This window comes from Lithobates pipiens, unplaced genomic scaffold, assembly GCF_037356315.1.
Source record: "Lithobates pipiens isolate NorthernLeopardFrog02 unplaced genomic scaffold, aLitPip1_a1.2 Scaffold_8, whole genome shotgun sequence".
Taxonomy (NCBI): Eukaryota; Metazoa; Chordata; class Amphibia; order Anura; family Ranidae; genus Lithobates; species Lithobates pipiens.
Window position 1 is genome coordinate 431,896,284 of NW_027507903.1, and position 23,798 is coordinate 431,920,081.

The 23,798-nt window shown below is 45.8% G+C and overlaps 1 protein-coding gene across 1 annotated transcript in view; it reads left to right on the forward strand.

Moving 5' to 3' along the window:
- Positions 1-23,798, forward strand: part of LOC143964527 (parathyroid hormone/parathyroid hormone-related peptide receptor-like) — a 109,547-nt gene that overhangs the window by 23,632 nt on the left and 62,117 nt on the right. The window lies entirely within an intron of this gene.

The following is a 23,798-nucleotide window of genomic DNA, read 5'->3' on the forward strand; positions in this document are numbered from 1 at the left end:
AAGTTTTTTCCACAAAATTCCCTCCTAAACTTGGGGTGCGTGTTATACGCCGATAAATACGGTAATTTTTTCTCAGTTTAGGGGAAGGGGATTGACCTAGAGGACACAAAGATCATGATTCCTAGCTATTAGAAACTCAGGATCTGTCTCTCCTCACAGAACAGAACAGGAATTTGCAACCGTCAGCCATGAGCATCGGTACCCCTGCAGTACCCCCCTCCCCGCACCCAGCCCCAACTTGCCAGGCACTTTCATCCCATAACCTTTAACCAAGAGAAAGGATAAATCGATGAGAGACTTAGATTAGTTTCAAAGGCTCCAGCATCATGAGGAACAAGTCCCAAGAAAAGGAAAAAAAAAACCTTTTTGTCAGGAAGATCCTCCTCACGGACGTCCGAGCGGCGAAAGTCGCAGAAGATCTTTTGCCCAGTTTCAGGAGCGTTACCGCGATCAGCGGTGAGCGCGTGCGCGTGCACGTGTGCGTGCGCGGGTGGGCGCGCGGCCGTTTGACGCAAATTGGCGCCAATAGCGCTATTTAAACTGGAGCCATGCTTCACTGCTTTGCTGCCTGATCAACAGCGTTCCTGTGCTTCCTGGTGATCCGTATCTGAACCTGAACCTGTACCTGTACCTGTATCCTGATCCGTATCGAACCCGGCTTGTTCCCGACTCTGCTGTTTGCTGCCTGCCCCCCGACTTTGGCTTTGTACCCGACTACTCTTCTGGATTCCGTTTCTGTACCTGATCTGCCCGCCTGTGCCTGACCTGGACTGTTACACCATCCGTCAACTGTAAGTTGCTTGCTGTTGTACTACAGGACACCTCCCAGTCCTCCGCAATATTTGGCTGTACTCCTTCTGCATTTGTAGCCTTCTACCTCTGGCTGCAGACTACTGGACTCTTCCACTTCCGCTTATCCATTGCACCTGCATCCGTTGCTGGACTACAATACCCCTCCGTTGTTTGTCACTTCCCGCAATCACTTGTATGCCGTTGCTGGACTACAGGAACCCTTCTGCTGTCTGCTGAACCTTATCTCACCTTTGCCTGCATTCTGACACCGGACTACAATACACCTCCTCCTTCAACGGTCTTCTGCCTCTACCACCTGCTATCCAGTCAGGCACTTGTGCCCCTCTGTGCTCCTGAGCCCCTGTCATCACTACCAGGGTCTCTCGAGTCAGAGGTCTACGAGAGGCCACTCCCTGCACTCCGGGCTCTGCTTAAAGGTACGTGACAGTATCAGGCAGCCATGTCTGAGCCCACGCAGGGAGATTCGGCCATGGATGATTTATGCCGTCATCTTGCTGGACTTACCCAGGCTGTTAAATCTCTACAAGAAGGCTATTCTCGGTTGGAAGAGCGTGTCCAGGTCTTATCTACCACAGGCCCTACCGTGTCGGGAACTTCTTCTGCGCCATCAGTGGTTATGATGCCCCCTGAACCCAAGGTCCCAACCCCGGAGAGGTTTTCGGGTAATCGCAGCAAGTATAGAGCTTTTCGCAATGCCTGTGAACTGTTTTTTGCACTTCAACCCAGAACTTTCTCTCTAGAATCCACTAAGGTGGGTTTTGTTATCTCCCTCCTACTGGGTGAGCCCCAGGCTTGGGCCCACCGCCTTTTGGAGCAAAAGGAAACATGCCTTAACAACCTGAATACCTTTTTTCAAGCAATGGGTTTGCTCTATGAGGATCCTCAACAGGCGGCCACAGCGGAAGCAGCTTTATATTCTCTTCAGCAAGGCCGCAAAGCGGCAGAGGACTATGCGTCTGAATTTCGGCGCTGGAGTTCCGATACTACCTGGAACGATGCCGCTCTGCGATACCAGTTTCGCATGGGACTCTCTGAACCTCTAAAGGATGAATTGGCCCGGGTGGGTGTTCCAGCAACTCTTGAAGCCCTTATCAATCTCTCCATCCAGATAGACAGACGCTTGAGAGAACGGAGAGCAGAACGCACTGCCGGGCCGTCCCGACCAGTCTGGATGTTACCCCGTGTACCTAATCCCCCTGCACATCCTGCTGCTGACACGCCTGAACCCATGCAACTGGGCTTACTTAGACCAACGCTCACCACCGAGGAACGACAACGCCGGCAGTTCAACAATCTGTGTCTTTACTGTGGGGAACCTGGACATTACGTGAGATCCTGTCCTGCCAAATTCCGTAAGCATTCTTCTGTATTTTCTCCTGTTTTACCTGCTGTGCCTAGTAATGCTACTCACCTGGCTGTTCCCGTCTCTCTTCAGCTACCCGGAGGGAACATTCAAGTCCCCGCAATAGTTGATTCTGGAGCGTGCAGTGGATTTATGGACTTATCGTTTGCCCAAAAGTTCCAAGTGCCCTTACGGCCCAGGGTGAAGGGGTTGTCTGTACACCTTGCCGATGGGTCAGCTATCAAATCAGGACCGGTGACACAGGAGACATGTCCTTTGACTGCTACTATTTCCGGTAACCATCAGGAACAACTCTGCCTGGACATTATTGAATCTCCCCTTTTCCCTATCATACTGGGTATGCCCTGGCTCCGGGCACACAACCCGCAAATAGACTGGTCCACCGGAAACATTCACTTTTTCTCTCCCTATTGTCGTCAACACTGCTTCCAAGAATCAATTAAGGTCTCACCCCATTTAATGTGTATGGAGACCGACGTTGAGAAGCGCCAGCACGTTCCTGAGGCCTACCATGACTTCTTGGACGTGTTCAGCAAGAAGGGGGCAGAAACACTTCCCCCTCATAGACCCTACGATTGCCCAATTGAGATCCTTCCCGGAGCCGAAATCCCTTTCGGGAGAATATTTCCCTTAACAGAAGTGGAATTGGAGACTCTCAGGACTTACATTGATGACAATTTGAAAAAGGGGTTCATACGTCCTTCTACGTCCCCAGCTGGGGCAGGAATCTTTTTTGTAGAAAAGAAGGACCATTCTCTTCGCCCTTGTGTTGACTACCGGGACTTAAATAAAGTTACAGTCAAGAACCGGTACCCATTGCCTTTGGTACCCGAATTATTCCAGCGCCTTGGATCAGCTAGTATCTTCACAAAACTGGATCTGCGCGGAGCCTATAATTTGGTCCGTATCCGAAGCGGGGACGAATGGAAGACTGCCTTCCGCACCCGCTTCGGACATTTTGAATATCTCGTAATGCCCTTTGGGCTGTGCAACGCTCCTGCGACTTTCCAGCATTTTGTGAATGATATCTTTAGAGATTTTCTCGACCTGTTTGTTATAGTATACCTGGACGACATCTTAATTTTCTCCCCCTCTCTGCCAGCTCACAGGGAACACGTTAAGAAGGTTCTCACTCGGCTTCGCCAACACGGCTTGTACGCAAAACCTGAGAAGTGCGAGTTTGAACGCCGCAGCATTCAGTTTTTGGGGCTGATTATTTCGGTGGATGGAATCAAGATGGACCCGCAAAAAGTTTCGGCCATCCTGGACTGGCCAGCCCCTACTGATAAGAGAGGAATTCAACGCTTTGTGGGGTTTGCGAATTTTTATCGAAAATTCATCAAGGGATTTTCTACAATCATCGCTCCAATCACCAGATTAACGAGACAAGGTATCAAGTTCCAGTGGACTCCGGAGGCACAGGCCGCATTTTCTTCCCTTAAAGAACAATTTGTGTCAGCATTTGTCCTGAAGCATCCTAATTCGGCGCTACCCTACATCCTTGAGGTGGATGCATTTGAAGTTGCAGTGGGAGCAGTCCTTTCTCAGAGACAGGGCCCCAAGGCTTTATTGCATCCGGTGGCGTTCTTCTCACGTAAGTTGTCTGAAGCGGAAAGGAATTATGATGTCGGGGACAGGGAGCTACTCGCTATCAAAGCTGCACTTGAGGAATGGCGCTATCTCCTGGAGGGAGCAGCCCATCCCATTCTGGTATACACTGACCACAAGAACTTAGAGTATTTGAAGACTGCTAAGAGGCTGAAGCCGCGTCAGGCCAGATGGGCACTTTTCTTTACAAGATTTTCCTTCCACATTACCTATAGGCCCGGATCAAAAAACACCAAACCCGACGCGCTATCCCGGATGTTTAGCGAACCCGAAGTTCTTCAACCCACAGACACCATCCTTGCGCCCGGAAATTTCCTTATGCTCCAGGAAGATCTTCTATCCCAACTTAAGCAGGCTTCATCTTCAGCTTCACATCCCTCAAACACCACCTTACTCTCTAGCAATGACTTGTTATGGCATGAAAATAAGATCTACGTGCCCCAACAACTACGGGTTGCTGTTCTTAAGTCTTGCCACGACCACAAGCTGGCCGGTCATTTTGGGGTACACAAGACCGCCAAACTTCTCCAACGCACCTTCTGGTGGCCTCAGCTGCTAAGAGACTGTAAACTTTATGTAGAATCTTGCATTACCTGTACCCAGAACAAGAGTAGCAAGGCCAAAGCCTGGGGGTTGCTGAAACCACTCCCAATCCCGGAAAGACCTTGGAAAATGATTTCCATAGACTTTATTGTAGAACTACCACCGTCAGAAGGCTTTACCACTATCCTTGTGGTGGTCGACAGATTGTCCAAGATGGCTCACTTTCTGCCCATGAAGGGTACACCTTCTGCCCCTGAGACCGCAAGGATCTTCATTAAGGAGATTGTAAGACTCCACGGTATACCTGCGAACATTGTTTCCGATCGTGGAGTACAATTTACATCAACATTTTGGAGAGCTTTATGTAAGTCCTTGAAAATTGATCTTTCGTTTTCTTCTGCCTATCATCCCCAGACCAACGGCCAGACCGAACGAACAAACCAGACCCTTGAGCAATATTTGCGTTGTTATTCTTCTTTTTCGCAAGACGATTGGGTATCCCTTTTACCACTTGCCGAGTTTGCCTACAATAACTCTGTTCATTCTGCAACTAATCAATCTCCCTTCTTTGCGAACTATGGTTTTCACCCTCAGTTCTTATCAGCCAATATCCCAGAATGCACGGTTCCAGCAGCTCAAGAAACCTTGAACTTTTTCTGCACCAATAACAAGTTGCTTCAAGAAACGATGGCAAGAACCCAAGAGCGCAACAAAGCAGTTTTTGACAGAAAGAGGAGAGGGGAGCTCGATCTAAAACCCGGAGATTTGGCTTGGTTATCTACTCTGAATCTAAAATTAACATGCCCATCTAGAAAACTGGGCCCAAAATTTGTGGGTCCTTTCCCAATCACCAGGAAAATTAATAATGTGGCTTATGAACTGAAATTACCAGAATCGCTGTGTATTCACCCGGTGTTTCATGTGTCCCTCTTAAGACCTTCAATCCAGGATCCCTTCACTGATCGGAACGTGGGCCCTCCTGAACCTGTGCTTATTAATGGTGAAGAAGAGTTTGAAGTAGAAGCAATTTTGGATTGCAGAAAGAGACGCAACCAGGTCCAGTATCTGGTGAAGTGGAAGGGGTATGGTCCAGAAGAGAACTCCTGGGAACCAGAGACTGGCATCCACGCCAAGAGGTTGGTTCTGGCATTTAAAAGATCTCACCCAGGTAAGATGTCCCAGTTGGGCAACCGGAGGCTGCCCATTGGGGGGGGGCAATGTCAGGAAGATCCTCCTCACGGACGTCCGAGCGGCGAAAGTCGCAGAAGATCTTTTGCCCAGTTTCAGGAGCGTTACCGCGATCAGCGGTGCGCGCGGCCGTTTGACGCAAATTGGCGCCAATAGCGCTATTTAAACTAGAGCCATGCTTCACTGCTTTGCTGCCTGATCAACAGCGTTCCTGTGCTTCCTGGTGATCCGTATCTGAACCTGAACCTGTACCTGTACCTGTATCCTGATCCGTATCGAACCCGGCTTGTTCCCGACTCTGCTGTTTGCTGCCTGCCCCCCGACTTTGGCTTTGTACCCGACTACTCTTCTGGATTCAGTTTCTGTACCTGATCTGCCCGCCTGTGCCTGACCTGGACTGTTACACCATCCGTCAACTGTAAGTTGCTTGCTGTTGTACTACAGGACACCTCCCAGTCCTCCGCAATATTTGGCTGTACTCCTTCTGCATTTGTAGCCTTCTACCTCTGGCTGCAGACTACTGGACTCTTCCACTTCCTCTTATCCATTGCACCTGCATCCGTTGTTGGACTACAATACCCCTCCGTTGTTTGTCACTTCCCGCAATCACTTGTATGCCATTGCTGGACTACAGGAACCCTTCTGCTGTCTGCTGAACCTTATCTCACCTTTGCCTGCATTCTGACACCGGACTACAATACACCTCCTCCTTCAACGGTCTTCTGCCTCTACCACCTGCTATCCAGTCAGGCACTTGTGCCCCTCTGTGCTCCTGAGCCCCTGTCATCACTACCAGGGTCTCTCGAGTCAGAGGTCTACGAGAGGCCACTTCCTGCACTCCGGGCTCTGCTTAAAGGTACGTGACACTTTTTGCAGTAGACAGAACAGTCCGCAGGCTCCCACTATGTAGTAGGATATCTTGAGCAGCAAGAAAACACACAGATACAGCATCATAATAAAGTAGTCAATCCCCTGGACTGTCAGGGAAGTAAGGCAACAAAGCAGAGTTCCAGACAGGGTATCATCCCAGCAAAAAAAAATATAAGAAAAGGAGAAAAATAGAGAAGTCACTCATACCTCCCCCTGCTCCCACAGTCTTCTTCCAGAATCCCAGCTATAATTTCAAAGGTCGCTAGGGGCCACGTGGAGAATTCCCAACCCCTCGGGTGACCCGGGCATCCAATCAGCCTGAGGCCTCAGTAGGAGTTGTGAAGAAATATATCTTTACATTATCCACAATGCACAATTTAGCTGGGTACAGCATACTGTAGATCAAATTCAGATCTCTAAGTCACTTCTTCACCTGCTGAAAAGAGGCTCTTTATTTCTGGGTGGCAGCAGAGAAGTCAGGATATATAGAAATCTGGTAACCATTGAACTCCAATTCAGGCCCCATCCTGGCCCCTTTCAAAATATTCTCCTGATCACGGAAATGCAGGATCTTTGCAATCATAGGTCTGGGAATTGCTCCCTTTGGTGGTGCTCGACCCCGGACGCTATGTGCCTGTTCTATGACATGCATGTTAGTAAATGTACCAGGAGCCATGTGTTCTTTGAGCCACCCCTCTAAAAACTCCTCAGGGTGTTTCCCCTCTGCTCCTATATTATTCCTTCTGATGCGATCCTCCATATCCACCATTTTTAAAATATGCTCAGAGAGGGTTTTCTTTACCACCTGAAAAGCAGTGTCCATAGGTCTGACAGTGTCCTCCAGATATGCAATATGGTAGTCTGTAACCTGTGCCTTTTCTCTGAGCTTCTGCATATCATGTTTCATGAATGAGAATTCCAATTTAAGTTCTCCAAAGTGATCAATCAACTTGTTCTGGCAGCCCTATATGGCCACCATAATCTGTGTAAGGGATGGTTCCTCTTCCTCCTCCACCTCCCTGCCAGCTCTGTGCATTTGGGCATCCAGCATCCATCTGAAGATCTCCCCCTGCATTAAGGATGATCCCTCTGTGGTCTGGGACTCACCTGGTCTGGTAGTAGAAATGCTGGCTGAGCAGCCTCCACATGTCTCTGCAGCGGTGGCCATTCCTCCTCCTCCTCCCGTGCACCGGCGCTATGTTGGGAGCCCCAGCCAAAGCGTGCCAGCCATTCTTCCAGGGTTTTGAGCTATGGTAGCTTGTATTTCACTATCCCTGGAGGTGCCTGTGAGGATCCTGCACACATACCCCAACAGTCCAGGTCAAAATTCAAGGGTTTTGCTCACAGGATCACGACAGAATTAACAACCTGCAGAGAGAGCTCTGTCCCTGCAGTCCTTACACGGTGTTCGCCGGCTTCACCCCCATTGGCTTTTCTGCCTGTTCAATAGCCAGCCAAACTTGAGCAGAGTGGAGATGACCTGACTTCTGTGGACTAACAGCTGCTCCTTGTTCTGAGATAGTAACAGCAGTTCGTCCAAATAGTGATGCAGACGAATACTTCTTATCCTGATCAGATCCATGACAGCCAAGACACGAGGCGATGTCGTAAACACAAATGGGAGACTGGTAAACTGAAGGTGGACTACAGCAAAGCGAAGAAATCTCTGCAACTCTTCTGCTATCAGGACATGGAAGTAGGCATTCTTCAGATCTATGAACAGCATGAACCAGTCGCCTGGCTGAACTGCCTGATGGATTGTGAATAGTGTCTCCATTTCTCTTTCCTGATGAAGGAATTCAAGTGGGTCAGATCTGACTGGTCTCCAGGAGCCGTTCTTATTCGGAATCATGAAGAGGGGCAAGTAGACACCTTGAAATCTTTCACCAGTCGGAACTGGTACGGCGGCGCCCTGAGCCACTAGAGAGTCCACATAGGACAGAAGGACTTGCTTTTTCCCTTCAGGGTGTGGCAAGGATGCGGGGTACAAAACGGAGTGTAGGTAAGCTGTTGAATGTCCAGGCGTGACCCGAGGAGACTGTTTTGACAATCCAGTAATCGTTGATCGAGGCTGCCCAGATAAGCCGAAAGCAGAGTATACAAGCTCCGAATTGCTCATGGCCTAATATTAAAAGGACTTAGAGACTTCTCGTCCACTGTAAAATGCTCCCTTTGAAAACTTTTGGCATGAAGGCTGGTTTCTCTTCCAGGTCTTCCTGAACTCAATGGCCAGGTCTATAGCAGCGAGTGTCCCTCGCACGATCCGAATCTTGCCTGGGCTGGGTTATTTTCAGGCCTAGCAGGCGATGATCCTGGGGAAGGAATCCTGACTTGCCCCCGTGGCACGAGTTAATGCACTGTCTAATTTGTACCCAAAGAAAGAGGAGCCCTCAAAGGAAATCCTGCACCCCACCTGCTTAGACGGCTACCCACGGTCGCAGCCACAAGGCACAATTAACTGTGATGGACGAGAGCATGACCCATGCCACCAAGCGAATTATGTCAAGGGAAGCCTCCCCCAGAAAAGCTGATGCCAGCTTCAGCTCATGTACAGCCAAACTCCTGGCCACTTCTCCAGAGGAGCTTCTCAGGGACGCATCCACGTCATTCATCCAGGCCTCCATAGCTTTGGATAAGGCCGCAAGGGCCAGGGCTAGTTTACAGGCCATACCTGTTGCAATGTAAATCCGCTAGAGATCAGTATCGATCTTTCTCTCCAAGCCATCCTTAAAGATACTGTATCCTCCAGTGGGAGAGTGACGTGCCATGGTAGGAGCTGACTCCAGATGTTTCACATCCTCACTTTTGAAAGGGTATATCTTTTCCACTTTGGTTAGCAAGGAATACTTCCTCTCAATGCCACCCCATTCGTCTGTAATAATTTCACCAAGTTCACCCAAGAAGGGGAAGTCAGGGTGTTCTTTTAGAGGTGTTTGAGATATTTCTTCTGTTTGGAGGGTGCCTCCACTGGCTCTTCCCATCTCAAAGCTTCCTTGACTGTTTTGACCAATGGTGGTACTAAGACAAAATCAAAACCCGGGGTCATCTACCTCCGCCTCGCTGTCTGAGGCTTCACTTGGGCGGCACAGTGGTGTAGTGGGTAGCATGCTCGCCTAGCAGTAAAAAGGGTCGTCGGTCTGAATCTCAACCATGACACTACCTGCCTGGAGTTTGCATGTTCTCCCTGTGCCTGTGTGGGTTTCCTCTGGGTACTCTGGTTTCCTCCCGCACTCCAAAGACATGCTGCTAGGTTAATTGTCTTCTGTCTAAATTGGCCCTAGTATATGAATGTGAGTTAGGGATCTTATTGTAAGCTCCTTGAGGGTAGAGACTGATGTGAATGTATACTGTATATATAAAGCTCTGCATAAATTGACGGCGCTATATGAGTACTTTAAATAATAACTATAATTGAGGAGTGGCTCGGCTGAGATGTGCCCGGAGCCTCAAGATCATCCCCAGTAGGATTGTTGGTACGGTTGGAGTCCAGTTTACTTAGGGACTCCCGGACCACCCGTCTGACCAGTGATTCCATCTGTCTCCACCCCCTCTCTCTCACGGCTCGAGTATAGCATGGCTCACAGAGCGACTTGCCTTCAGGGACCTGAGCCCCACATTCTCAGAAAACTTTCCTTTCAGAGCAGCTGGAATGGCGATGAGAGTAGTGCCCAGATGTGGTTTTGGGCCCTTCTCTGTGGCACCTAGACCTAGAGGATGATCTATGGCGTCGAACTTGAAGAGGAGTGATGGCGTTGTGACCTAGGATGGTCTTAAACTTCGCGTGCCATATGTTGGTGTTCAGACCTAGAAGGGCTGAGAGGAAAGAAAGGGTTAACCGTTCCTGGTTGAGTGAACCCAAACTAAACAGGAAAAAAAGGAAGCAATCTTACCTGCAGCATAAGGGTTGGCTACAGGGAGGGGGGGGGGGGGCAGTGACACATCCATGGCAGAACAGCTCAGAAAACTGCAAGGAACTCATCAGAATTCATATGAGAACACGCTAGCAACCATCAGCCAGCAGCCAGAGAGCCTGCAGTATGGGCACTTACCTTAGCAGCAAGCCAAAAGTGCCTGGGGGAAACCGCAGAATAAGCTGCTTTGGCAGTTATTTAAATCTGTCACCGTTGATGTCGTCACCACTCCTCGCAGGAGTGTTGCCCGGTGGTGGCCATGCGCAACAGCTGCCATCTTTGCTGATACCATGCACACGCAGACCAAGCCTCGGTTGCACTTACAGCCCGCAGCTGCGCAGAGGGGACCTGCAAACCACCGGAACGGTGGACTGGAGCGCAGATGCGTTCCAGCCGCCATGGTCATAGCCACCGGAGCCAGGGAAGAAGAAAAGGACAGACACACAGATACACAAATACTGATGCAATTTAAATTTTGATACTTTACCACCACGGCACGACTTGACCAGACCTGGGACTGGGAACTGCTGTTAAACCAGGACATTTACAAGGCCTCCCACTAATAGCTGGAATGTTTGGCCATATTGCTGCTTGCCTGCCAATGGCCAGGCTAGTAAGCTCTTTGTGGCACCGTGTCCACCGGCTAATAGCTAGGATTGCTGAACTCCAGAAAGGATCACCACCTGAAACTACAGTATCGCCATGCACACTGCCAGGATCGTGGAAAACTTCACAAAAGGTAAGACTTCACCTTGGTCCTAGGAGGAGGACAAAAAAGGAACCCGGCCTCTGGCTCGGGACAAAGATTTATGGGAGAGGGGTCCTATGAAGTATGAGGGGGTGGGATTACCCATACGTAGGCTGCCATGGAGTCTGTCAGGAAATAGATTTTTCAGATTGTCAAGATTTTTTTTTTTTTTTGCAAGGAATGCCTATTATCACAAGATTTTATGGCCTGGTTACCAAAAGTAGTGCTCAAATTGGTATCATTGCTTGTTTTTAGCAAATCAAGTTTAGCAAACCTTAGTGTCATTAAAATATCCACCCGTACAGAGCTGGAACAAGACAAGGCAGATATTTTTGCGGCGGAAGCCAAATATATTTTGGACCCCAGTTCAAATAATAAATCAGAATGGGAGGTCTCTCAAATTAGATTGAACTCACTGCTGGCGGCTAGGGACTGAAATATAAAACTCTTAAACATGACTTGGGAGAGGACCTTAGGAGAGGTAGACAGACAGGGCAGACAGTTGGTCCTCTCTCAATCTAATCCTGCATCTGTAGTGGCTTTGAAGGTAAGTATTTAATCAGGCTCTATTCTGTCTATCTTGCAATCTTTTTATCAGGAATTAATTACATCCCGGGCTGCATATACCCCAATTGAGCTGTCCACCTATCTTGATACTATTACCCTTCCCATGTTATCGCAGGTAGTTCAACAATTTCTTAATGCCCCTTTTATCCATTCTGAATTGGAAGTTGTAGTGGGAAGCTTTCCGAATGGCAAAGGACCTGGAGTAGATGGAATCCCAATTAAAACCTACAAGACATATAGTGGGGTGCTGTTGCCGGCCCTACCCCACACGTTTAATGCACTTTTTTGGAGGGTGACCTTGCTGAATCAATGTGCAAAGCTGCAATTATAGTCAAGGCTGCAATTATCCCTTATACCGGAATTGTATAGACTGATTTTTGTACTTCCAACTTATGTTAAAATACTGGCCAAAGTTTTAGGTAATAGATTAAAAAAGATGATAACACATATTATTCATCCTGATCAAGCTGGCTTAATGGCAGATATGTTTACAATTGTAAACATTAGACGAGCATACTTAATATGCAGATACCGGTTATCAACTCTACGGAATGTGCCTTTTTTGACCTTGGATGCCATCAAGCCCTTTGACTGTATATAATGGCCATATCTATGGGCTATTTTAGAGAAATTTGGTTTCGGTCCCACTTTTTGTCAACGGATCCAATTATTGTATGCAGCCGCTAAGGCCTCCATTAGGGTCCATTGTCTGCAGTGCTTCCCTTTTAAGGTTTTTTGTGGCACCAGATAGGGGTGCCCTCTGTGGCCCCTGCTATTTCGCTATTGAACCCTTGCCTTGTCTTTTATGGGATTCTCCGAATGTAGCTGGCCTGGTCAGAGGAAACTTGGAAGAAAAGGTAATGTTGTATGCAGATAATATTCTTCTAATTTTATCTAATCTTTGCTTGTCTTTTTCAGCAGTTTTGAAATATATAGAAAGTTTGTTAACTGGGAGAAGTCTATGTTCTTGCCACTGAACCCCTTCTCAATATATTACCACCTACATTGGAGCATCTTAAAATAGTTTCATCTCTCAGATATCTGGGTGTGTCTATGACAGCGTCTCTGCAGACATATATATCAGATAATGTTGTCCCATTGTTGACAAGGTTTTAAATACAAAGTAATGTCTGGTGCAAGCTCCTCCTTTTTGGTAATAGGTCGCATTAATTTAACAAAAATTAAATGGATGCTTTTATATCTCTTACATAATTTCCAAGTCTGGATTCCCCTGAAGAATTATGTTAAGGTTAATGGTATATTTAGAAATGTAATTTGACAGAACAAGATTCCTCATATTAAACTGGAAATATTACAGCATCCAAAAGAGGCTGGGGGATTAGCATTCTAATTCGTTGATCTATTTTTTTTTTCAGGCCAGCGGTGGGACTCCAATTAGCACCTTGTACTGTTTAATTTCTTGCTTGTTTCAGGGATGCTCACCTCTACATACCCTGGTGGGGTTATTGAGGGCTCTGCTCTTACAAACATGCCCACCTGGGGGTTGATGCTCAAGGTATGGGTCGCTGTTAAGAAACTTTTGGGGGTTGCTTTCCTCACTAAATGTACCCCTATATCGGCCAATGACAGTTTTCCTGAGTTATCCACCTTGCAGGGCTTCCAGGGGTGGGAGCAGGCAGGAGTCCATATGCTTGCACAACTACAACCTACCTAAATCATTTGAGCAGCTGACAAGGGAATTTTCTTTGAACCATAGGTGGTTTCACAAATATTTAGCAATGTCACACTCTGCATGCTCAGTTTTCTTCTTCCCCAGTTTTGTTTTCCTCTGTGCCAGTATTGGAATGAGTGGTACAGACGATGTCCACCAAAAGCCTTATCTCAGCTACCTACTTAGCTCTTTAGAGAACTCCACTCATAAATTCCCTTTGCCTCCCAGGCAAATTAGGAACACAATATTGGGCCTGTTCCGAATAAGGTTTGGGTAGAGATTCTTCTGGCTCTCCCGCTTGTTTCAGCCTCCCCTCAGCTAATCCAGATACTTATCTTACACAGGGTGTATAAGACCCCTGAATTTTTGTGCGCTATAGGCTTAAGAGCTTACTTAACCTGTCCCAGTTGTGGTAATTTGGGGTCCCTGATCTATTTACTAGGTGGGGGGGGGGGCAAAGTGAAGTGTCCTTCTAAATATACCCATCAGCATGACCCTTAAAATAAAATGTGCCCATCAGCGTGCCCCTTAACATAAAAGGTGCCCATCAGCGTGACCCTAATTTTATGTTAAGGGCCATGCTGATGGAAACATTTTAGGTTAAGGGGCACTCTGATGGGCATATTTTATTTTAAGAGCAACACTGATGGACATTTTGTATTAAGGGGCACTCTGATGGGCAGATTTTACGTTAAGGGGCACGCTTTGTTGTGTCCATCAGAGTGCCCCTTAATATAAAATCTGCCCATCAGGGTGTCCCTTAACATACAATTTGCTCATCAGAGTGTCCCTTAATATAATAATAAGTATATTCTTGTTTTGAAACAACATAGATTCTTTCTTAAAAAGGGGGAGTGGGGGCGCAGTTTGCCATCTTCGCCCTGGTCACCAAATGGCCTTGTCCCAGCACTGGTTGTGGGCACACTTAATGGGCTTTTAGTTTGAAACCTTCCAGTGGATCCACTTGCATGCTTATTGTGCTATGTGGACTTCTCCAAGCTTAAAGCTGAACTCCACTTTTGTTGAGAAAAAAAAATCCTCTCTGGGTGATCTATGTACATTTTGCAAGGATTATAACCACATTTGTTGCAGATTCCTACCTTTTGTTACTCTGAAAAAATCCTGTATGTTCCTCTGTGCCTCTGTGGTGAGTGGGTCTAATGGGAGTGGTTTCTTAATTATCTCTCAGTTGTACAACTACAGGGCTTTAATAAGAAAATCTGCTGGGCTTGCATCCCTTTAGACGTGTTCCTACAGGGAGTATCTCACCAAAAATTAAATTTTTGGTGCAGGGGATGCTTGAAATATAACTTGTATTTTAGGGCAGACTTCTGGGAAAATTAGTGAGCCAATCACACAAGTAGGAAATATGATTTTGGGGTGTGGTAAGTACACATTCTGTGTACAGAGCAACTCCAGGTAGCCATATTGCACTGCATTGGCAGAAAATTACAGTGGCTGCAGATGGAAAAGGAAAGGTCATTTTTAATAATATTCAATTACAATATGACTTGTTTCACAATTGTATGCACTATATTATTATTATTTTTTTTGCTATTTTTTTCCTCACGAAAGTGGAGTTACTCTTTAAGTCACCAGCGCAGATTACTGTTGCACGTCCGCTGTTCAGGGCTCGAAGACAAATAGCCCTAAAGTGGATTTCCTTGCACCCTCTGACCCTATCCACCTGCATGTTTGATGTTAAGAAGTGTTTCTTATGAAACTCATTGAAGCAGTTTGATGCAATTTGGTCACCTTGGCTAGACCATAACTTTGTATTGAGTTAGGCTTTAAGGGCCGTACACATGGGCTAAATATCGGGCGGTTTTGAGCGTCTCAATAGAAACCAGCCGACATTCAGCCTGTGTGTGTGGCAGCTGTTCCAACAGAAGCTGGCCATATGTTCGGCTTCTTTCAAAGAGGCATGACCAAAAAAGGCCCGCTGATCGGATTGTTAGTACAGTATATCCTCCTGAGCTCTTCAGTTTTTTTCGCTTAGCCAGCTGGGTTGACCGAAAAAAACAAACTGATGGTGTGTACCAGGCTTTAGGCTCTTGTCGGTTTAGCTGTATGGTTTATCATATTAAAAGCGTAGCCCATGTGCAAAGTTGGCTAGTATTATTATGCTATTTATTCATCTATTGTTATGGTGGCTTTTAGGTATTCTCTATTTGTTTGTAGGCTGTTTTTTTTTGTTTTTCTTGGGTGGTGTATTTTGTTTAATTTATTTATTTGTCTATGTCTTTAAAACTTTTTTAAATAAAATAAAATCTGATTGAAAAAAATAAAAAGTTGTGTATAAACAGGCAGATGTCTCACTTAGAACAGCAGAAAGGGAGATCAGGTTGTCCTGAAGCCACCTGCTGCTACGCTGGGAATTTCTGTGTGACACGGATGGCGGGTGTCAGCAGAGTATACATGGAGACACTTTGCCTCCATATTCTGCAATTACACCAACACAAAAGGTTTCTATCATGCCAGAAAATATCTCTGTGTACTAACAAATACATCTAACATTCAAACGTCCTCCTTATTGAATATTCCATTGCTCCATTATAGATGGGTATTTGATTACAGTGCCTCAGATTGTTAAATATATCAGGTGGTTTTAGGTTTGTAGATTAAATTATGTAGGTAAATTAACAAATAGTTTATAATGTTTACATTCTAGGTTGTAATATAAGATTAGGGCATTAGCTAGCGTTTGAATTATTTAATAGCATGGTTGATCTGCTAATGTATTTAATCAATTTATGTTAAGTTAATATCCCTTTTATTATTTAGTCCTCTTTTTTTTTTTTTTACAATTGTATTACAATAATATTCAGAAAAAACATAAAAATACAGTATTACAATAACAACCCCCTCACAACGTGTGGTGCAGCGGCAGTAAAAACTCAGAGTCTAGTTGTAGTAACAGAACTGTATTAACCACTTCAGCCCCGGATCAATTTTCAGCCTAAGGACCAGAGGTCTTTTTACAATTTTGCACTGCACTGTTTTAACTGGTAATTGCGCGGTCATGCAATGTTCTACCCAAACGGAATTTGCGTCCTTTTCTTCCCACAAATAGAGCTTTCTTTTGATGGTATTTGATTGCCTCTGCGATTTTTATTTTTTGCGATATAAATGGAAAAAGACCGAAAATTTTGAGAAAAAAATATATTTTCTACTTTTTGTTATAAGAAAAATCGAATAAACTAAATTTTAGTCATACATTTAGGGCAAAATTTATTCAGCCACATGTCTTTAGTAAAAAAAATGTCAATAAGCGTATATTTATTGGTTTGCGCAAAAGTTATAGCGTCTACAAACTAGAGTACATTTTCTGGAATTTACACAGCTTTTAATTTATGACTGCCTATCTCATTTCTTGAGGTGCTAAAATGGCAGGGCAGTACAAACCCCCCCCCCAAATGACCCCATTTTGGAAAGTAGACACCCCAAGGAAATTGCTGAGGGGCATGTTGAGCCCACTGAATATTTTTTTTTTTGTCCCAAGTGATTGAATAATGACACAAAAAAAAAGTTTACAAAAAATTGTCACTAAATGATATATTGCTCACACATGCCATAGTTATATGTGGAATTGCACCCCAAAATATATTCTGCTGCTTCTCTTGAATACGGGGATACCACACATGTGGGACTTTTTGGGAGTCTAGCTGCGTACGGCACCCCGAAATCCAATCACTGCCTTCAGGATTTCTAAGGGTGCAAATTTTTGATTTCACTCCTCACTACCTATCACAGTTTCGAAGGCCATAAAATGCCAAAATAACACAAAACACCCCCAAATGACCCCATTTTGGAAAGTAGACACCTCAAGGAAATTGCTGAGGGGCATGTTGAGTCCATTGAATATTTTTTTTTGTCCCAAGTGATTGAATAATGACACAAAAAAAAAACAAAAAAAAAGTTTACAAAAAGTTGTCACTAAATGATATATTGCTCACACATGCCATAGTTATATCTGGAATTGCAACCCAAAATATATTCTGCTGCTTCTCCTGAGTACGGGGATACCACATATGTGGGACTTTTTGGGAGTCTAGCTGCGTGCGGCACCCCGAAAACCAATCACTGCCTTCAGGGTTTCTGAGGGTGCAAATTTTTGATTTCACTCCTCACTACCTATCACAGTTTCGAAGGCCATAAAATGCCAAAATTATACAAAACCCCCCCCAAATTACCCCATTTTGGAAAGTAGACACCCCAAGCTATTTACTGAGAGGCATGTTGAGTCCATGAAATATTTTATATTTTGCCACAAGTTGCAGGAATATTACAAATTTTTTTTTTGCACAAAGTTGTCACTAAATAATATATCGCTCACACATGCTATGGGCATAAGTCAAATTACACCCCAAAATAAATTCTGCTGCTTCTCTCGAGTACGGGGATACCACATGTGGGGGACTTTTTGGGAGCCTAGCCACGTACGGGACCCCGAAAACCAAGCACTGCCTTCCGGATTTAAATATAAAACGCTACCAAAAAAAACTGTTAGCGATCGCAGGGATCGGCCTGACTCTGCGAACGCTGCAGTTATGTGTTTAGTGTTTTGTAAGTGACAGTGATCAATTGATACTGCACTTGGGTGGGCTGGGCGGAGGGGCAAAACGCAGGTGCTAGCAGGTATCTGGGCTGATCCCGCTAACAATGCGTTTTTTTGGAACCCTAAACTGCTGGGGATGCTAGTATAGATCTGATCAGATCAGATATTGATCTGTTCAGATTCTATACCACTACGGGAGGTGTATGCTTTGCGCGTGGGTGTTAGCGGTACTGGCACTAGCCTGGGGCGACTCAGACCCTGACCCTAAAACCTAATTGATGTCACCCGCCGGGTGATCAGGGGGTTAAACCTTTATTGGGTAATAAATGGTGGGTGCCCTGATGCTATAAAAAGCAAACTAACTAACCAGAGTCACCCGTAACACTTATACGGGGATCACCGGTGAAAGGGTTAACTAGGGGCAATCAGGGGGTTCAAATTTTTATAAGGTAGTATATGGGGGTCCCTGGCGCTATATAAAAACCTGACGGGGAACCTAAATAACTAACTGGCTAATCAGCGTCACCAGTGACACTTATACGGTGATCGCTGGTGAAAGGGTTAACTAGGGGCAATCAGGGGGTTAAAACCATTATTGGGTAGTATATGGGGGTACCTAGTGCTATAAAAACCTGGCGGTGAACCTAAAAAAATAACTAGATACCTAGCGACACTAGTGACACTAATGCAGCGATCAGAAAAATGATCGCTTAGTGACACTGGCAAAAGGGGGTGAAAGGGTTAACTAGGGGCAATCAGGGGGTTAAAACCATTATTGGGTGGGGTTATCGAGGACGCGGACTGGGAAAATGCGCTAGACACCCCTAAGTTGGTTTCCCCTAAACTCTCAGACAGACTTACACACCTTTACATGCTACACAGGTCATATCTAACCCCTGGGCGACTGTCCAAATTTAGAACTGGCTACGATCCGACATGCCCTAAATGTGGTGATCCCCAGGCCACGTTCTACCATCTCCTTTGGTCCTGTCCTGAGCTGCAGGCTTACTGGAAACAGGTTGTTGACTTCCTCCACGACCAAATGGGCTCCCCACTGACGCTCTGCCCCCGCCAGTGTTTTCTGGGGATTCTCCTGGTACCTGAGGAGACAAGGATTCTGACTACCTTCCTGCAGGAGACTCTATATCTTGCCAGACTGCAGATAGCCCGCACCTGGTTGAGCTCAACACCCCCCACTGCCTGGCAATGGAAGGCGGCAGTCAACGCCACTCTCCCCTATAAAAAATTGCTGTATATGCATAGGGGCTGCCCGGGCAAGTTTGCCAAGATATGGGATAAGTGGGTGGGGGATTCGGATACACGTACCGCCTAGTGTAACCTGTAGCTAGTATGCCTCCTAAACCTACTCAGGGTCGGCCCGGCGAGCCCTGTTGCCCCTGTAGCTGAAAGTGGGGCCCCCGCCCCAAGATGATGGTTCCATGTTCCCCCCCCTGAGCAACCTTGCTCAAGCTGTTTTGTGGATTTACCTGTGACTCCCAATCTCTGAGGTCCTCTCTTCCCCCTCTCTCTGAACACACCGCACTGCTTTTGTTAATGTACTGTTAAACTTGTAAGCAAAGAACTGTTTTCTCAGCCTATGCTATTGTTAACAGCTGTTTTATCCGTATATTTGGTGCAGGTTGCACCCCACATGTGTTACTGTCATCCTATGTATTTTATATACTCAATAAACGTTCCTTTTCACAAAAAAAATAAATAAAAATAAAACATTATTGGGTAGTATATCGGGGTACCTAGCGCTATAAAAACCTGGCGGTGAACCTAAAAAAATAACCAGCTACCTAGCGACACTAGCGATACTAATGCAGCGATCAGAAAAATGATCACTTAGTGACACTGGCAAAAGGGGGTGAAAGGTTTAACTAGGGGCAATCAGGGGGTTAAAACCGTTATTGGGTAGTATATCGGGGTACCTAGCGCTATAAAAACCTGGCAGTGAACCTAAAAAAATAACTAGCTACCTAGCGACACTAATGCAGCGATCAGAAAAATGATCGCTTAGTGACACTGGCAAAAGGGGGTGAAAGGGTTAACTAGGGGCAATCAGGGGGTTAAAACCGTTATTGGGTAGTATATCGGGGTACCTAGCGCTATAAAAACCTGGCGGTGAACCTAAAAAAATAACTAGCTACCTAGCGACACTAGCGACACTAATTGCAGCGATCAGAAAAATTATCGCTTAGTGACACTGGCAAAAGGGGGTGAAAGGGTTAATTAGGGGCAATCAGGGGGTTAAAACCATTATTGGGTAGTATATCAGGGTACCTAGCGCTATAAAAACCTGGCGGTGAACCTAAAAAAATAACTAGCTACTTAGCGGCACCAGTGACACTAATGCAGCGATCAGAAAAACGATCGCTAAGTGAAACTGCCAAAAGGGGGTGAAAGGGTTAACTCTAAGGGCAATCAGGGGGTTAAATCTTTATTTGGGGGTGGTAGGGGGCTACCCTGGACCTAACACTAACTGCCCTGACACTTTTTCCTTTTACAACTGACACTGAATGCAGTGATCAGTAAATAAATGATCACTGCAATCAGTGACACTGTGACTGGGGAGGGAGGGGGGGCGGGGGGACATCGGGGGGTGATCGGGGGGGGGGGGGTTGTGTGCCTGTGTGTTAGTAAGTGTCAGTGTAGTGTTTGGTGCACTTACTTTTAGTCTTCTCCTCGTAGTCCGGTCTAAAAGACCGCCCCGAGGAGAATGACATCACTTCCTCCCTGCCTGTGTATACAATACACAGTGGGAGGAAGCTTCTCATTCGCCAGGATCGCTCCTGAAGCGAAACGGACCGCCGCATCCAGCGGGAGGGGGTCCGATCGCACCCCCCACCTGCTGGAAGGCAAGCACGTACATGTACGCGCTTGTGCCTGTACATGCCATTGTGATGACGTACAATGGCATGCAGCGGTCGTTAAGTGGTTAAAGTTACATTTCAGTAAGGCACAACTACAGCATCTGTCTCAATGCAGCCTGGCCAGTTTGAACCCAAACAGGGAGGCTTCCAGTAAGGATGGAGTGTTCCTGCTCTTCTACTCTTTTTGGAACTTATTCCTGCTGCTAATTACTGTCCCTGACAGACAGGTGAGTTGTCCCTACACTACCACATGAGAAATGCACACCTAGCCATGGAGCCAGGTTTTAAATAGACTCTGCCTGACCCAAGATGGATTCCAGAGTCACATGGGGCACCAGTATTCAATTGGATATCTCCCCCAATGACCCAGGATCAGAACCATAAAGGAACCATGTTCCTCTTGACTTCCCCTCCATCTTCAATGCCGCTGCGGTTGAGCACCACCTGCAGTGAAGAAAGAAGACAGCACCTGCATATAAACATCCTGGTGAGTTGTCTCAGCAGTGTCTGTTTTTGGGTTTATTTGCAGTGCAGTTGCAGTGTTTTCTGCTTGGCATCCCTGGGCCAATGAAAACAAGCAATGGAGGGCTGACACAGAGACAGTAGTGGTACCTACATTGGAGACTGGGATTGAGGGGGTGTTACATTTACTTGCTGAAGCCATCGGTTTGACAGCCAGCTGTCACTTTCTGCTGGCTCCCTGATTACTGATTGCTGCGTGATAATTCCCAGCACATGCACAGTATGGTCTTTAATACGTTAACCCTCCTGGGATGCATTGATGTGGGTATCACAGCAACCTACAGGCAAATACATTATTCTCACATAAGTGAAAAGGGTAGAAGCTCCAGCATTTTAGAAAAAGGGGAAGGAGCAACATTACATAAAGCAGTAAAGACGAATGAAGGTCTCCTTTATTGTTTATTTATTGTTAAGCAATCTTTAATGCAAACACTCTAAAACTGCAAGTTAAAACCTGTACATGTATGTATACTAGGAAATCTGTTTTAGCTTTTGCATTATCCATATTTCACATTATCTACATGCCATCTTGAATAGTTTGTTCATCAGCATTAGAGGGAGGGGATGAAGGCAGTGCTACCATCCGAGGGAAGTGATGTAATCATCCCTTCACAGAAAATCCGCACAGGAAACAAATATTGGAGAATAATGGCATACTAATAGAGGATGTGGAAAACTTATGTGGCGCAGGAGTTTGTGCCACCTCTTTGTTTTTGCTACTATGTGAATATATGATGTTCTTTAAACAAGAGTTTGGCTCCCTCTAGCGTCCATTTGAGTTAATGTTACTAAGACTTTTGTTTGGTTTTATTAAGCCATGAAAGAAAAGCATTGTGGGAGATGTAGTGAAGGAGGAAGTGACTCTTATGTTAAAACTCAATCAGCAAACTACAGACCCACAATGCCCACTTACCTACCAACAAGGCCAAGCCACCGAACAGCCTGCTGGGTAAGGATATATAAAAGACAGGTGTGGCATGTTTCTATCTCTTGCTGGGACGCCATTGAAGACCTGCCTGCTGGAGCTGTGGGTGTGCGATTGAAAGACTGCGGCCTGTGTGGCGCGGAGCGGAGTCGTGTGGCCTCTGAGGAATTCCAGAACACAGCGTGCTGGATCAGCGTGTGGCTGGACTGGAGAGCCCAAGACTTCTTAACCTTTCCTGCATCACAGTGACTGGACCTCTGAAAGAGCAGCACGGGGTGACGGTGACAGCCAGGAGTGGGACTGAGATATCTCAGGTGGAACAATACAAGCATCTGGGCCTTGTGTGGTGAGCAGGCACTTGCCCAGATTGATATATTGCTTTGTAAACTAGTTCCAGAAGGCTGGTGAGACCTATGGTCTCACAGAAGCGCTCCCACTTGTTTATAGACTTTGTACAATGAAATCTCAGAGCTCGGTTTCTCTGCACTACAGGGTTAATGTTGTGTGGCATTCTCCAGTATGAAAGAAGTTCTACAGGTGCCTTATATAACCAAGCACACAATTGCCTGCATATCTTTTCCACTATAACTTGCCATTTACTTGTTCCCTGGATTACAAATACTGCAGTCTAATAAGCTAGCTGAAGAGAGAAGAGGATACGAGATTGTTACTATTTCTATAAAGCATTATTACCTCAACATACATTCTTAGAACTGCATTACAACCTAGGGGGAGCCCTTGAGTATATGACATAGATATTGGTACTGTATTACCCTGCTGCATTGTGTCTGATATTGCATAGCGATCTATTGTGTATGTGCTCTGAGGTAGTGGTGGGAAGGTGTTCAATATAAGTGGTTTATCGTATTGAGCATAAGCCACCCTCTGCCTGTCTGCATATGCTTCTCAATTGACTATTGAGTTTTGGGTTTCACCCACACTTTGATTGTTATTATGTTTATTCTTTATATTGGGATTATCGCTGTGTCTAATGTATTGAACAAATTTCTCTCAGTAGACCGTTTATGTGGTAATCTATAATTGGTGTGAGACTCTCTGAATCTGTTGGTACAGCTGGTGGAGTGACAGATACTCTACATTGTGTTATTATTGTGTTGCTCTTTACCATTGGGTCTTACACTAACATTACTATACAGTTGTGCCAAGGAGGTTCAGAGGCAGAGTGCAGGCCCAATCAACTATCAGCAGCTCCTTAGGAGGTCAGTGCTACACTTATGACCTTTGAGCTGTTCGGCCAGTGTAGCTGAAACGAAGTGGTCATAAATAATCCCAGGCCCTGCATTGGAAAAGATATGAGACCTATAGCGATTGGTTTACTAAAACTGGACAGTGCAAAATCTGATGCAGCTGTGCATGGCAGCCAATCAGCTTCTAACTTCAGCTTGTTCAATTAAGCTTTCAAAAAAATCCCTGAAGTTGATTGGTTTCTATGCAGACCTGCACAAGATTTTGCACTCTCCAGTTCTATTAAATCAACCCCATAGTTTTGCAAGTGTGCATGCATGTAATACTTTTCAATTGTAATATCAGAGTGTTTGCATAGAAAATTGTTTTGTGTTATTTATTTGCTCACTTGCAGCACCAACTTGGAGGCAGCCCTTACTAATCAGCTC